This window comes from Thermobia domestica, chromosome 4, assembly GCF_964235325.1.
Source record: "Thermobia domestica chromosome 4, izTheDome1.hap1.1, whole genome shotgun sequence".
NCBI classification, from domain to species: Eukaryota; Metazoa; Arthropoda; class Insecta; order Zygentoma; family Lepismatidae; genus Thermobia; species Thermobia domestica.
In genome coordinates this window covers 139,932,818-139,949,628 of record NC_137457.1, presented here as the reverse complement: position 1 = coordinate 139,949,628, position 16,811 = coordinate 139,932,818, and positions in this window count along the sequence as shown.

Below are 16,811 nucleotides of genomic sequence, written 5' to 3'. Positions count from 1 at the left end.
GCACAAAGCTAAACCAAGATTGCGTAAAGCTATTATTGCCAATGCAGACGCTTCATTAATTCATAGTATTTGTGAATGTTGTTATAATGTCTTAAAAGGCAATGTTCCACTGACAAGTGCGCAGAAGTCAAGATTAAAGCGTTACAAGAACACGCTCCGCTATCTCGTAGACAATACAAAATCATTGGATAAAAAGAAGAAACATTTAGCCGTACAACAAGGAGGATTCTTACCTGCATTACTTGCACCTATTGTAGGAAGTGTGTTATCCAGTATTTTGTTTAAACAATAAACTTCATGGAACATAGCAAGAAGATGGTTTTAGTGCCACCAGAAATGCTTCAACGAATGCATGCATCATCATCCCGTGTGAGTGAAAATCGAGAATCTGATCTCGATCGTGAAATGCAATCTATATTGAATACATCGTATCCAAGTGATGAAGAAAAATGGAATCAGTACAATAGAATATTACAGAAATATCTTTATGTGATACGTAAACAAGAAGAACCAATACCACTTACAATTACATCAATGAAACCTGATGGTGACGTCCCGAATGTTGACGATAGCACGAAACAAGAAATTTTAGCCGCAATACCACAAATGTATCGTAAGAAAGCCGAACTACTATTCCGTCGTTTAAAACAAGATGACGCAATTACGTGGGATCATAAAGGAACAGTGTACATCAACGACAATAAACTACATGGATCCAATATTGTAGATTTAATGTGCGATGTGACTCGACCGAGGAAACATTCTAATCCTCAAGGCTGGGAATTGTTTTGCAACTACCTTGCATCGTCAAACACACCTCAAGAATTGATTGGTAATCCACGAAGATTAAACTATATTGTCAAGCATAATAGTACAACAGCATCTGAAGGATCTGCACCACCAAAACCGGCACCTGAATTATTTTCTTCCGGAGAAGAAGAAGAAGAAGAAGACGATGATGATGTTTTAGAAGTCCGACCAAAAAGAAAACGTATCATTCCACAATGGTCAACGTACAAACCATGAACAAAAAGTTGAAATCCATTTATTACAATCCAGCACATCCTGCATCGTTTTCTACTGCAAAGAAATTATGGCAAGCCACAGGAAAATCTATACCTCTAGCCAAAATAAAACTTTGGTTAAACAAACAACCTACCTACACGTTACATCGTCCTGTACGTCGTCGTTTCCGTAGAGATTTTTATCTTGTCAACAATATTGATGATCAATGGGAATGTGATTTAAATGATTTACAATCCCTTCAAAACTATAATGACAATTACCGCTATATTCTTACAGTGATTGATGTGTTTAGTCGGTACGGGTGGGCTGTACCACTAAAATCAAAAAGTGCCGAGGATATAGTGAATGCATTTGAAATGATTTTCCAGGAGAGGAAACCAATTGTACTACGTAGTGATCAAGGAACTGAATTTACCAACAAGACAGTACAAAAGTTTCTCAGAAAACACAACGTGCAACATGTTACAACAAAGGATCCAGATATTAAAGCCAGCATCGCAGAAAGATTTAATCAGACATTGAAACATCGTATGTGGAAATACTTTACCAAATATCAAACATACAATTACATCAAAGTATTGCCTTTACTTGTAAAAGCATACAATGAAAGTCGGCATTCCAGTATTAAAATGGCACCTGCAAACGTTTCTCAGGACAATTTACTGGAGGTGTGGCATAACTTATACGACAAAAAGCTACAACGTTCAAAACAAGATACGGATTTGTCTGTTGGTGATACTGTTCGTATAAGTAAAACAAAACGTATCTTTGACAAGGGTTACCTCGAGAACTGGACTTGGGAAATATTCAGAGTAAAAGCCATTGTACCAAGAAACCCACCAGTGTATCGACTAGAGGATTTAAATCATCAACTTATCGATGGTGTTTTCTACAGAGAATTACAACCAGTGCCGCTCCCTTCGACGTTCCTCATCGATAAAATATTACGTACAAGAACAAAAGGTCGCAGAAAGGAGTATCTCGTCCAGTGGAAAGGATATCCTTCCTCATTCAATTCGTGGATCCCTGCAACTTCATTGAAGAAGAAGAAGAAGAATGGAACCTGATCAAGATTTTTACGTTACACTTCCCAGTAATAGTTCCATGGATTATTTTCCAGAAAATACATTGACTTCATATATTACGAAATTACAACGACGTGTAGAGTTTCGCCAGAAATGGGATGTGGCAATTGTAGAGATTCATTATCCACATTCTTTGCTGAACATTAACAGTAAAAACAATAAAATATATTACAAATCATCAAGTAGTAATGATCAGGAACCGTGGAAGGTTGTAACGATCCTTGTACGCTATTATAACAATATACGGGATCTTATTCATGCAATTAATATACATCATAAAGAAACCAATTTATTTATATCTCATGACGCAACTAATAATATATGCCTCATAAGACATCCCAAAAAGGAAATCCATACTTCTGTACAATTGTCACCAAGTGTTAGTTTAATGCTTGGATTTGACCCGAAAAGTGATTTAAAAGATATGGAAAAGGGACAATATACACCGGATGTACGATTAGGCTTACCATCACAAATGTACGTCTATTGTGACATTATTGAATCTGTCATTGTTGGAGATACAATGGTACCCTTGCTACGAATTGTCAACATGGATCCTGTGAATCATACTTTTGGAAGTCATGCAGTACAAATCTTTAATCCTGCACATTATGTTCCGGTGGAAAAAATGAATTTTGAGCAAATACAAATCGATATAAGGGATAGCACAGGTCATCCTATGCCATTCACCTTTGGAACGGTGTGTACAAAACTACATTTCCGTCGTCGTCGTCATGACTGATCCGTATTTGCAATACTACCAAAAACAAGCGTTATCCGGTATCGGCAACGTCTATGTGGGAAGTCCCTATCAAGCAGGACATGGCATTGGAAGTTTCCTTGGTGGCTTATTTCGTTCAGTGTTACCACTTGTGAAGCAAGGCGCTAAAACTGTGGGAAAAGAATTATTAAAATCAGGTGCCAATATGATTAATGATGTTGTGATCTCGAATCAACCGCTGGAAGAATCGTTTCATCAACGGATGCAAGAGGCAAAAACGAATTTACAAGAAAAAGCTAAAAACAAGTTGAAAACTATGCTGGGAAGTGGATATCATAAACGAAAATGGGATGACTGCTCTCAGTTTGAGGTTGACCTTCCAACGATCAACAACACCATCAATCCTACAAAGAGACGTAAATTATCACATAAGAAGAAGAAGAGATCATTATCATCGTCACCAGATATTTTTGATTAATTCAACGATGGCTTTCTTACATCATCAATCCTGTGAATGTGTAAAAAGTGAATTGGACATTTTTTCAACGTTGCCCACGCAAACCAGTGTTCTGGACAATCGTATTATTGGCTACAAACCAATTAGTTCAATAGCTGAAAATTCACCAATAGAATTTGTAGTGAGTGGTAGCAGTGATGAATATATTGATTTACCACAAACCTTATTATACATCCAAGCACAAATTGTGAAACCAGATGGTTCCTCCTTCACCGAAACGGATAAAGCAATTGCACCTGTCAATGATTTTCTAAATGCTATGTTTAGTGAAGTACAAATCTACTTGAACAATAAACTGATTTCATTTCCGTCACATAATCATCCATATCGTTCGTACCTGGAAAAACTACTCAATTATAGTGATGGAGCTAAAAATACACATTTACAAACAGCAATGTGGTTTCAAGATACGGCTGTTCATATGAACGCAACCACAAGTGAGAACAAAGGATTTCAACAACGCTATGAACTGACAAAACAAAGTATGACATTCGATATGATTGGACATCTTCATTGTGACATTTTTAATCAAGATAAATTTTTAATTCATGGAGTGGAATTACGTGTGAAACTTATTCCTGCAAAGCCAAACTTTTGTCTCATGGCCGGTGAAAGTGGTGTCAATGCAAAAATCAATATTCTAGATGCATCGTTGCAGGTGAAAAAAGTCAGCATCAGCCCTAGTGTCAAATTGGCACACAATAAAATTTTACAATCTACACCGGCAAAGTATCCTCTGACAAGGGTTCAAATGAAATCATTTACCATCCCGAAGGATATACAATCCAAAACTATTGATAACCTGTTTATGGGAACATTGCCAAATCGTATTATTGTAGGATTTACATCGAATGAAGCATCCAGTGGAACTATTACCACCAATCCATTTGAATTTCAACATCTAAAAATTAATTTCTTTACACTGTACGTGGATGGAAAAGCTGTACCTTCAAAACCGTTGCAACCCAACTTTGAAGAAAATCTCTACATTTCATCGTACCACACATTGTTCTCAGGCTCTGGCATACATTTTACCAATACTGGAAATACAATTTCAAGAGCCGACTACAAGAATGGATATACACTGTTTGTATTTGACCTAACTCCCGATTCTTCTGCTGGAGATTGTCACTATTGGAATTTACAACGACATGGAGCCATCCGATTGGAAGTTCATTTCCAAGAGAAATTAGCAGCACCTGCAAACTGTATTGTGTATGGAGAGTTTTCCTCACTCCTAGAGATAGACCACCAGCGCAACATTATCCTGGACTTTTAAATTACAAGGTACGTATACGTTATATATCATTTCCATTCACGATGTTGAATACATTACAATTAGCTAGTGCTTTAAACGGTAGTCCATTCTTCAGAAATCATTTTACCGGGGTATTTGCAAGCGATGAGTTGCCCTCACGGATTTCTCTTCCTCTGGCAATCATTGTAAATACAGATCCATCCACAAAACTAGGAAGTCATTGGATTGCAATTTATATTGATCATCGCGGTGTTGGAGAATATTTTGACAGCTATGGCCTTCCTCCTTATGTATCACAACATGTTGCATTCTTAAAACTTCATTGTATATACTATAAATATAATAATAGCCAAATGCAAAGTCTTGGTTCATCCGTATGTGGCTATTATGCTTATTTTTATTTGTGCTGTAAAGCCCAAGGAAAATCTCTGCGTGAAATTCAATATTTGTTCACAACAGTACCCACGGTTAATGATCGTAGACTGTTGCAATATACCTTCCAGGTAATTTTATCATATTTATCATTGTAAGTGTATTTGTTTTATCATCATCTATTTCTATACTAATCATCTTTTTCCTCGTTCTTTTTTACAGAATTCACAATACGAAGCTTTGCAAACGGGTGCTATGCTGCAAAACATGGAAACAAATCATTACAATCAAGAAGAGGAGGCAGTCTAATGAAGAAACCCAGCTCAATATACAAACATTGTCAATAAGAAAGAAAAAGAAGAAACCAGAAAAATGAATAAAATACAATTTATGCTTATTTATGTGTTTTTATTGTCCATTCCATATACAACGTTATCAGATTCTCCTAAAGAACTGTGCGATATAAGACGAGAACCCTGTGCAAAGTTTCCACCTAATTCCTAGAGAACATTGACCAGGGACCTCGTCGCGCATCAAAACCAAATCATCGATCACGTGACTGTAATACACCCGAAGGGTCCTACCAAATTGAAAGGGGATACCCATCCATACCTTATAACCTTAATTGAGTCAGTAACCGAACACGTGGTTGTACTAAACAAATTTGGTAATAGGACCACCGAAACATATTGAGGTCCTGTACTATGCTTCAATTGGACAATTTCAGTGGACCCCCATTGCCAAAATTTAAGAAGGGTGCCCATGTCTTATGATAAGAAATGAACCCCTGTAATCATAGAATCTCATCAAAGGGGATAAAATGGACCAAAAAAACAAACACGTGGTACAACGTTTATATTTTGGCAATTTTTGTACCCCTAAAAGGGAACGATGTGGACCATCCAAATTTATCATGATACATATTGAGGTCCTGTACTATAATACCAAATGTTGAAATTGGGCAATTTCCAAAATTTAAGGGGTGGGCCAAGGTACCCCTCCCGGGGTGCACCAATGTACCCATGTCTTATAATAGATAATGGACCCCTATACATGACCATATAACCATATAAGGTAATAGGACCTCATCCAAGGGAATAAAATGAGCCAAAAAACCAAACATGTGGTTGTACTAAAATTTGGCAATTTTGTACCCCTAAAAGGGAACGAGGTGGACCACCCAAATTTATCATAATACATGTTAGGGTCCAATACTATAATACCCAATGTTGAAATTGGGCAATTTCCAAAATTTAAGGGGTGGGCCATGGTACCCCTCCCGGGGTGCATTAATATACCGATGTCTTATGAAAGGTAATGGACCCCTATACATGACCATATAACCATATAAGGTAATAACATCTCATCAAAGGGGATAAATTGAGCCAAAAACCAAACACGTGGTACAACGTATTGCTTACGTTTATATTTTGGCAATTTGTTACCCCTAAAAGGAAACGAGGTGGACCACCCAAATTTATCATAATACATATTAGGGTCCTGTACTATAATACCAAATGTTGAAATTGGACAATTTCCAAAATTGAAGGGGTGGGCCAAGGTACCCCTCCCAAATTTCTCAAGGGGTGCACAAATATACCCATGTCTTATGAAAGGTAATGAACCCCTGTATACGCCCATATAACTATATAAGGTAATAACACCTCATCAAAGGGGATAAATTAGGTCAAAAACCCCCGAAATTTCAAATTTTGGCAATTTTTTACCCATGAAAGGGGACGACATAGACACCCAATACTGATAGAGGTACATACTATGGTCCTAGGCTACCATACCCAATTTTTAGATTTGGCAATTTCCAAAATTTAAGGGGGGTGGTCCTATGTACCCCTGCCAAAATTTAAGGGGTGGGCCAAGGTACCCCTGCCAAAATTTAGAGGGGGTGGTCCTAGGTACCCCTAGGTCATTGACCCCGGGCCAAGGTCATTGACCTTTGACCTATGACGTCACAAGAATTTTTGCTGACTCGGCTGGACATAACGGGGCCACTACTACTCTTTCGATACAAAGTTATAAGAGTTTAAAGTGGGGGGGCTGGGGAAACGGCAGCCCCCCACCTTCGAATTTCGAAACCAGACCTACGCCAATCGTTTGTGCTACGTTTGAGCCGGATGTACCGCAAAAAGTTTCATTTGTACCACTTCCGGTACGACGTTATAAGGGTTTTAAAGTGTGGGATGGAGAAACGGCAGCCTCAAACATTGAAATGTCGAAACAAAACCTATTCCAATCGTTTGTGCTACGTTTGCGCCGAAATGTACCGCAAAGTTTCGTTTGTACCACTTCCGGTGCAACGTTAGAAGAGTTTTAAAGTGGAGGCTGGGGAAACGGCAGCCTCGAACCTTGAAATTTCGAAACAAAATCTATGCCAATCGTTTTTGCTACGTTTGTGCCGGAATGTACCGCAAATATTTTCGTTTGTAGCGTTTCCGATACGAATTTAGAAGCGCACCAGGTCAAGCACCACTTCCACTGGCGAAACCTATCGTATTTGTTTTGACGTGTGCGCTTCTGTTCAACCCTTTCTCGTGTTTAGCATGAAACAAGTTACGTGTATTGTGAATTTCATTTTCTTATGTACATTTGTTCGGAAATTATAACTTTCTTTGGGTTCGAAAGCTACTGGAACGCTCTGTACTTAACACATTACGTATTAATACACTCATAATGTCGATCAGTGGCCATATATACTCACGAAAAAGAAAGTCCAATTAATGAATGCAATTACATTTTAAGCATTATTTTAATGACGCAAGGATCTCATACTTCACAACACGTACTACCATTTAGTATTTTAAAAAATAAACGAAAAATAATGAAGGCTTTAGAATTTTCTTCATGAATCAATGAAGTACTTACCAGTTTAAGTGTTCCGCCGAAATTCAGATATTCAACTTCCTCCACATGCTCGCGCACATACCCAGTACAATGGAAACAACCAACATGATGTCCATCAGTCAAATTTTATTACGCAATATATTTAGTAATTTTTAAATTAGATTTAAAATTTCTTACAGATAATTTCCAATCTTTCTTTACCAGCGATATTAAATAAACAGCATATCTACATAAAAATTGAAGCAGAACGTGCACGCGTACCTAACACCATTTATGTAATATATTAATTTCATTCTTTATGATATAGATTCAGTATATCCAATCGATCCAATAATACTTAGTAGAACACAAGTAAACACAAGTACACAGCTAAAAACACAAAAAATAAATGTACGTTTGAAAAGTACTTACGTGGAACAATGCGAAAAAACTAGTATAGGAATTTTGCAGAGAAATGACACGGAAAAAAATATTAACTGAGGCATATTTAACTTTCACCACAGTAAAGTATTTAGCGTCACAGATGGAATTCCTGGAAAAAAGTTCTTATATTTAAGCATGGAAATGAAGAACAATAAGAAAAATAATAACTAAAAGGTTCGCAAAAAGGTAGAGAAGAACAACCTAACATAAAAATCAAATGTTGAAATTTTGCGGTGACACACGAAGTGAGATGTCCTTCTTGGGGAGTTCTGTGTGACAACTGTAAAAGATATAACATTTTGCTAAAGAGTGTCACAGAGTAAAAATAAATATAATAAATGGTTGTCATCAGCACCTGAGCAGTCCATTATCAATGAGGAGAGTACCGAGTCAGACAGTGGGTCATCGGCAGATGTAGTCTTCATAAAATAATATACAAAGTCAAGAAACAAAGTCACAGAAAAAAAATATTGATAATTGTTCACTGAAGAAATTGAGCAGGAAGAAAGAAAGAAACGAAAGAAACGTCAAATGATGCATTAGGACTGTTAAGACAAGATTCGTTAGGATCACAATCTAAGATTCATCAGTATGAATAAATGTTCTAAGATAACGTTCCAAAGTGGACCAAAACATTTTGAATTTAAAATTGGATACTGGAACAGCAGTAACTATAGGTCCTAAATCCACTTACATGAAGGAGCTTAACCTACTTAAAATAGAATCAACTCGATATAACAGTGTTACAGCAAATAACAAGATTGCAATTGTGTGTCAGCTCAAAGTACTTGTAACTTCTGGGGTAGATGTTAAGGAAATACTAATAATTGTTTCTGAAAGAAACGGAGTGGAGCATATTTTAGGACGTGAATGGATCGAACTAATATATCTCGAATGGAGAGAAGAATTTGAATACCATTTCTATAACCTGACCGATGAAAAAACGTTATCGAAACCAAGAGAATCTGAAAACCATGAGGTGTGGACAAAATAAAATAAGAAAAAGGGGAGAAACTAGACTAGGAAACATGATAGGCAGTACAGCTAGGAGGAAGCTTGTAAAGTGCGGCTAGATAGTAAACCAAGAAGAGAGAAAAGAAGGAAGGAAAAGATCAATGAGGAAGAAGTTTGAAAAATGTGGGCGGACAGTAAACCAACAACAGAGAAAGGTAGGAAGAAAGAGGTGGACGAGGACTATACGTGGAAGTTATAGTTGACCAGAAGGCAAATGAAGGAAAATTAGAAATAAAAATTAAAAAGACATCTTTGAGTTTTACGTCCCACGGTTATGCCAGTTAGGCTAAAGGAGACATTGATGATCAGGAATGAATTAAATGGAGAATGACGAACGTAGGAGGAAACGGGAGAACCCCGAGTAAATCCATGAACACAGTGTTTGTCCACTACAGAATTCACTTGTCGCGAGCTGAGTTCGAACCCGGGACCCCGTGCACCAGACTTGAACTTTCTAAGATGGCTGTATTCTTGGGCTGTACTGTTAGTTTTTGTTTGTTTGAAGTATCAAAACAGGTGAAATGTATCTAAAGTAAGTATAATAAACGTAACAGAATGAACTGGCAATAACTAAAAACATCATACAAATTAACGAATTTCCATCACACCTAATTTCTCGTTTATGCAGAATAATTACAATTACAACATATATTTAGAATCAACTCTAAAATAGGTTACAGGAGACGTCTATTATTGGTTAATTACCCTAGTACACGAGTATGATTATATTTACAAACGTCTACCGAAAATACTCCAAGTTTTTATTTTGAAAGCCGGGACACTTCATATGAGGCGATGATATCTTAAATTTCAATAAGACTTAGTCACAATTGCTAATTAATGAATTTTTCTTATAGCTTATCAATTGACTTCATTCTATCAAGTAAGTTAAGTCATGAAGAATGTTAAAATAATTGTTTTGTATGATTTAGTGGATTTTGGATGATCTAGTATGAGGCACATGTGCTTAACGTTAGCGAAGGTTGGAGAACAATACAATGGGTGAAATGCAATGACCCACAAAGCAATTCCCTTAACACTATAACATACCATTATGTATTTCAAAAAATCTATTGCTGATACGTTGTGTGAAGTTCATTCTCCTGAATGGGGGACATCTGTAAATCTGTAATATATATATATATACATATATATATATATATATATATATATATATATATATATATATATATATATATATATATATATATATACGTGTGTGTGGGTGTGGGTGTGTGTCTGTGAAACCCAATGACACGTGAAAACATGTGAAATCCACATAATAGCCTATTTGTGTGTGTGAATTTGGCTTTCTGTATTTACTGTCAGCCTCTTTAAACAGTTTGTCATTGGTCAATCTTATGCTAGCTGAAGAAATTACGTATCATTAATCATATGATAGGGAAAAGTGACTATGGTCTTATTGTGAAGGTAGTAGAAAACTTAGGCCACAACTGTCATTTTCTAAGTTTGACAATTTGTATTCAGTCAGTCTACTGCTGAATGAATGTCCTCCTATGACATCAGTGAAAATATTAATTTTGTAATAGGTTTCTGGATTACTTTGCCAACAGGTATCAGTTGAATTCATGAATTGTAGGGAGATGGTTATTTTAAGTAAGAACTGGAACTCTTAGTGCGGCTGCTATAAGGTTGCAGTTACCGTCTGGCTGTTTAAATTAATGTAATCAGATGCTAAGGTGTCATAGTTATTGATATCAGGACGAACAGCGCCTGATATTTTATTGATTGTGTTGTCCTTTAGCATACGTTGTTTCATGGTTTGTTTGCCCCTTGAGAAACAATTAATAACAAAATTAATACAGAAAGCAAGTGCATTCTACGCATACACACCTACACGTGCGTAATTGAAAAAATGTATAGTTGTTTTTGCGTTACTTGTATCCCTAATAAACAACGGTTCTCGTGGCGAGAAATCCACGTGGGTGGATGATTCCCCAATTGTTCTGGAGAAGAAGGTCTCTTAAATATGAAATTTTCTAAGATGCAGCAAAGTATACTTGTTCCAGATGAAGATTGCGATTTTGGGTAGCAAACCCGGCATCCTCAATATACCGCCAATAGCATAAATTAAATCGCTTTGATATATCGTTCAACCAATTTAGCTTCCACTTCAACCAATGCATGTACTAGCGAAGTGTATGTTGAAGTAATGATGCAACAAGAAATCATAATGGGAACCAGGAAAGAATGACATTTAAGGATATCGCGGCTGGCACTACATATTCCTGTAACATAGCAAGATATCCTATTAAAGACCCTAGAGTAAAAATTAACCGATTTCTTGTGTTTTCCATATGATTCCCTACATCATAATTTTATCTATATGGGCAATATTGAAAAATAGGCGGCGCCAGGATTTTAGTATTGTGAGTGCAATCTAGGATGGGACACCACATCTTAGCATTGCTGCCAGAACGCTCTGAATTATTGAGCCTTAACGTCTCAGAAATAAACCACAAGTTTTACTTTTAAAAAACTATAAAAGACAGTATGATAGCAAGTAACTTATGATAGACTTACTCAAATATATTTAAACATAGGAAAGAAGAAATATAGAAAATACAAAGGATTACTGTTGAAAATCTGAAAATCGGAGTTAATATTGGTGCAACTGCACCCACTGTGGCGCCGCCTATGTATTGAAGGGTTGTGCTTACAATGACAGGTAATAAATACCACATGTTCTGTCTATCAGCCTCTTGATTTTCGAAGGTAAGCTTCATCCGAATGAGGAACCGTCATAAGAAAGTTCTGGTTTAGTCGTAATTACTCTATAGCCCAGCCACAAAACTGCACTCGAAGATCTGGATTATCTTCGGAGAAATATTGCTGCACTTGCACCTTATACAGAAACATTTAAATTTGTGCAGCTGCCTGTGCACTGATCTATGAATCAGAAGTTAAAATAATTGGCAGCTGCTTCGTCCACGGCACTTTCCTGTTTTCTGATAGTCTCTTGATGAGTATGGAAGTCTCCTCAAACTTAGTTAATAACTGTGATATTGTAATATCTCACTCAGGGAGTAGTTTTAGATTACGCTGGTTGAAATCTCCATAAACTGCACGGACTTCAGCTCTAACCACAAGTTAAATATATTTGTCAGTAGCTCAGGTGTTAACGGCATGGATCCAAAAGTGCAAGGATAAGATAAGCATAAGATAAATAAATTTTAAATACGTTAAGTTTCATTATATCTGATTATCCGTGTAATGTAGGTTTATATCATCACAGCAAGGCGCGTCCTCAGTTTGCGGGTCGAGGAGAAGTACTTTAGATATAGAGGTTAGCTGCAAATATAAGGAATAATCAGTCACGTACAGACGACATGAGTAGTTTTTGAGGGTTTGACGTGAGGCTAACAACCTCATTCCAGGAAAAAATGGACTTGTTAAGAAACATTCACAGAAGCCTCAGGCCAGGACTGAGACCTTGGAACTACCTAAGCAAAAACTGGTCATGAGATTTGTAACAAGGAATATTAGAAGTCCTTATAGAGCAGGTGACTTTTCTTTAAACGCCTGCTGATGCAAATGTGCATCATGGTTTTAAACATTCATAGCTCAAGGCATGAAGATAATTTTGATATCAATGTGATATCAACGGCAGAGGGAGGGAAGTGTAAAGTTCCTGTTTTATGTTTTTTCCTAAGGTTCTGGGAGCATCCTCAGTCCTCCCTTAGGGACACAGTCATACAAATTGATATGAGAAACAATAAAGTAATCCACTACACGCTAATATCCCGCAAACGTACTTGTTGGTCAAGTGTGTGGAGTAGGTGAGGTTCAAATGTGACCAATTTTGGGTTGCCAGTACCTCACAATTTCTAGTTTTTCATATTTTTTCCACATTTTTCTCTTTCTTTTTCATCTTCTTCTTCTACCAATAAAGCGATAATTGCCCCATTGGTACCCCATTGCAATCAGACATCCGTAAGCTTTCCAGCGATGTATGAATAATGGTTCAGTGACAATTAAGGATGTCACCAGATTTGACAACTTGAAGTTCTTCAACCGCTCTTCGAAAATGACATACATGGCGTTTTTATTAGAAGTTTGGTTTTGAATTATTTCTCGCTTTGCTTTCCAGGAATGACTACCATGTTTTCCTATTACTGTCACAAGTGTGTGGCCTACACATGCGCTTCCTTTTGTCAATATAAGTTGATTTTAACGCTTTGCAGGGCCTCCCAAATTCTACATTTTAAATATGATTCAGGATTTTACATTTCTTCTTCTTTATCGTCTACGAACATTGTGGAAATTGCACATATGTTATTTTGATGGAATCTGTTACTCATAAGCATTGCAACAATGTATGAGTCATGACTGTGATAATTACGGGGGTCACAAGGATCCCTAACATGAGAGCCTACGATTTCGATGAAACAACTGGAATGTGTTTAAAAGTTAAAATCCGTCACGAATCAGTTAGAGAAGAACAGGGTGTATTGATCTTCAAGATGCTGTAACTTTTCATCAGCTTGAATCAATAAATACTAGTCAATTAGAAAGCGATAGAAAGAAGTTTGAAGACAAATACTTAAAGAAAGATGAATTAGATATAAGATCTTAGGTATAAAAATTACATTTTTGTGATAAGAGATATATATTTACAAATCGTAAGTAGACGAGTAACTGCTTTAAACGATATAGTTCCAAAGTCTGATGCTGGAAAATTACGTCACCTTAACTCCAACTAAGATAAATTTGTTACAATAAAATATTTCGAAACATCAAACAAAGAAGCAAATATGTTCATTATGAGGAAGAAACTATAAATTTATTATGTCTATTGAGAAGTAAAGGTGTTAAGATCCAATGTTCAGAATATTTAATTTATCGAATAGTTAAAAATTTTCCTGTAATGGTAAACTAATGCAAATAGAATTACATCCTGACAAATCTTATGTAAATATGTATTAAAGTGATGTTAATTTTATTGAAAATTTACCTTTCAGCTTTAGCAAATATAATATAATTACGACAAAACCAAAAGAGAACGCTGCTTTCGAAAAGGGACAGTTACTAATTGTTAATAATTACATAGATAGAGAACCTTAATCATTTTCAATACAATAAATAGTGTATTGTTTTAAGTGTAAGAATTCAGCAGATACATAGAAAGATACCATTAGTGAAGAGCAAACAAAGAATGGAAAATATATTAAGAAACGTGTTTGTTATGTTTGTGGTGTTACTAAATTTCAATTCATTAAAACGAAAGATTGACAAGAAGGTTAAAATATGAGAGAAACATTATAGAAGAAATTCACAAACTTGCAAAAAAAATATCCAAGGTTAAGTGGTGTTATAAAAATATTGATGATCATTGGCTAGCTGATCTTGAACAAGTGCATAGTGGGTACGAAAAGGTGTTTACAAATTAAACAGACACTATAACTATTTACTAACGATTATTCATGTGCCCTCGAAATTAGCGTTTGCTGTGCCTGTTAAACAAAAGAGCGGTAAGAATGTTACAGAAGCGTTCGGATCAGCGTTAAAAGTTAGAAAACGTAGTAAATTACAGGCTGATCATGGTAAAGTATTTTATAAGAAAGACTTTACAGAGTTTGTGAAGGAATATACTCAACTTTTAGTGGTAAAAAGGCTTCAACAGAACTCTTAAACGAAACATGTGAAAGAAGTTTACTACACAATGAAATTATAAATGGATGGAAATATTACCAACATTAGTTAGCGAGTTTAATAATAAAGTACATAGAACAATTGGTATATGGCCTGTAGAAGTTAATAAAACATAAGCAAATACTATTGGAGAAAGTACATTGGAAAGAATATAAGCGTGTTAAACCTAAATGTAAAATTAATGATTACTTTCGTACACGTAAATCTAAAAGTTTGTTTGAGAAAGGGTATACTCCTAACTGGTCAACAGACGTATTTCTTATTAAAGAAGATATTCCATTTAATCCACCAACATAGAGAAGATAACGAGATTGTTCAAGGACGGTTCTATGAGCAAGAATTATTAAGAACTAAGTATAAAGATGAGTACCTTGTTTGAAAAAGTATTGTGTAAGAAACGTAATAAAGTATATGTCAATTCGTCAGTGATTGATGATCCCCATATTAGCTGGATAGTTAGAGGTAATGTTGTAGTTTAAGTACAGTATGTTTTGTCTTTTTATGATTATTACTCATATAAGCATACACAGAAAAAAACGAAATGGTTGAATCAACAAAAAAAAGTTAAATTTACCAAAAAATATAATTAATATATGGACAACTATATTATAGTTCAATTTACCATAAACTATGGTTGAAACAACTATTTAGTGGTAAAATCAACCTACCGAAAACTATATATGAGTAAATACAACTATTTCATTCAACCCTATTATAGTTGAAAAATATGGTTGAATTTACCATATGGTAAAAACAACCTACACATGGTTGTTTTTGGCGACATGAATGGCGTCATATAGTAATGTCAACTATAATATTTGGTGAAAATTTTGCTACGCATTCAACCATATATGGGTTGAATTTACTATCTTTATAGTAGAAACAACTATACTATAGTTGGCAAGTAGTCCAAACGCCGAAAGTGAATACCTGAAATATATATTTCAATTTTTGCGACATAAAATCTGTGTAACAGTGTTATATTGATAACTATTTAAAAATTATTCTAAATTATTTATCAAATAGAGAACTTACACAGATTTTATATTGCAAAATTTTAAAATATGATAAATATTTCAGTTATTCGATTTTGGCTTTTAAAGATTACAAACGAAAATAGAGAAATGAGATTACACTATATTCTACGTACCTTTTACTATTGTAGAACGTAATCACCACACATGTTCAAGCATTTGTTTCACCATAGCACAGGTTTGTCGATGTCCACTGCGTAGAAGGACCGGAGATTGTAATCATTGGGTGTTAGGTTCGAACTACACGGAGGATGCTGTGAGCCGCGGTGGCTCAGTGGTAGAGCGTTCACCTCTGGTGCGTGGGGTCCTTGGTTGAATCCTCACTCAAGCCAAGTGAACTTTGTAGTGGTCAAACACCGTGTTCGTGGGTTTTCTCGGGGTTTTCCCGTTTCCGTCCACTTTCTTCATTCCACCATTCTCTGCAGAGGGTGTAATGCAGTTACCAGTAACAATGAGGTTCAGGAAAGTGTCGCCTTCCTCCTCGTAACACTGCGAATGGTTTAGTATCAATCATCCGTTTGCCCTTGTTGATATCATGAAGAATATTATAAAACATAATATTTAACAAACTGAATATTTAATAATCGTTAAAGTCAATCAATCTGTAATTTACATCTGTTGCAATATAAACCATTTGTAAGTATAAAGGACAAAAAACACTCATCTAGCAGCACTAGCGAGAATAATGTGTCAAGAAAGCAAACAACAATTGGTTGGAAGTACATATCAATATATTGCTGTTCTACCTTCTTAAATACAATAACAGAAATGAAAATTTTACAAATTCCTTGTGGTATGCAAATAACGTTGTTTTTAGTCTACTTTATAT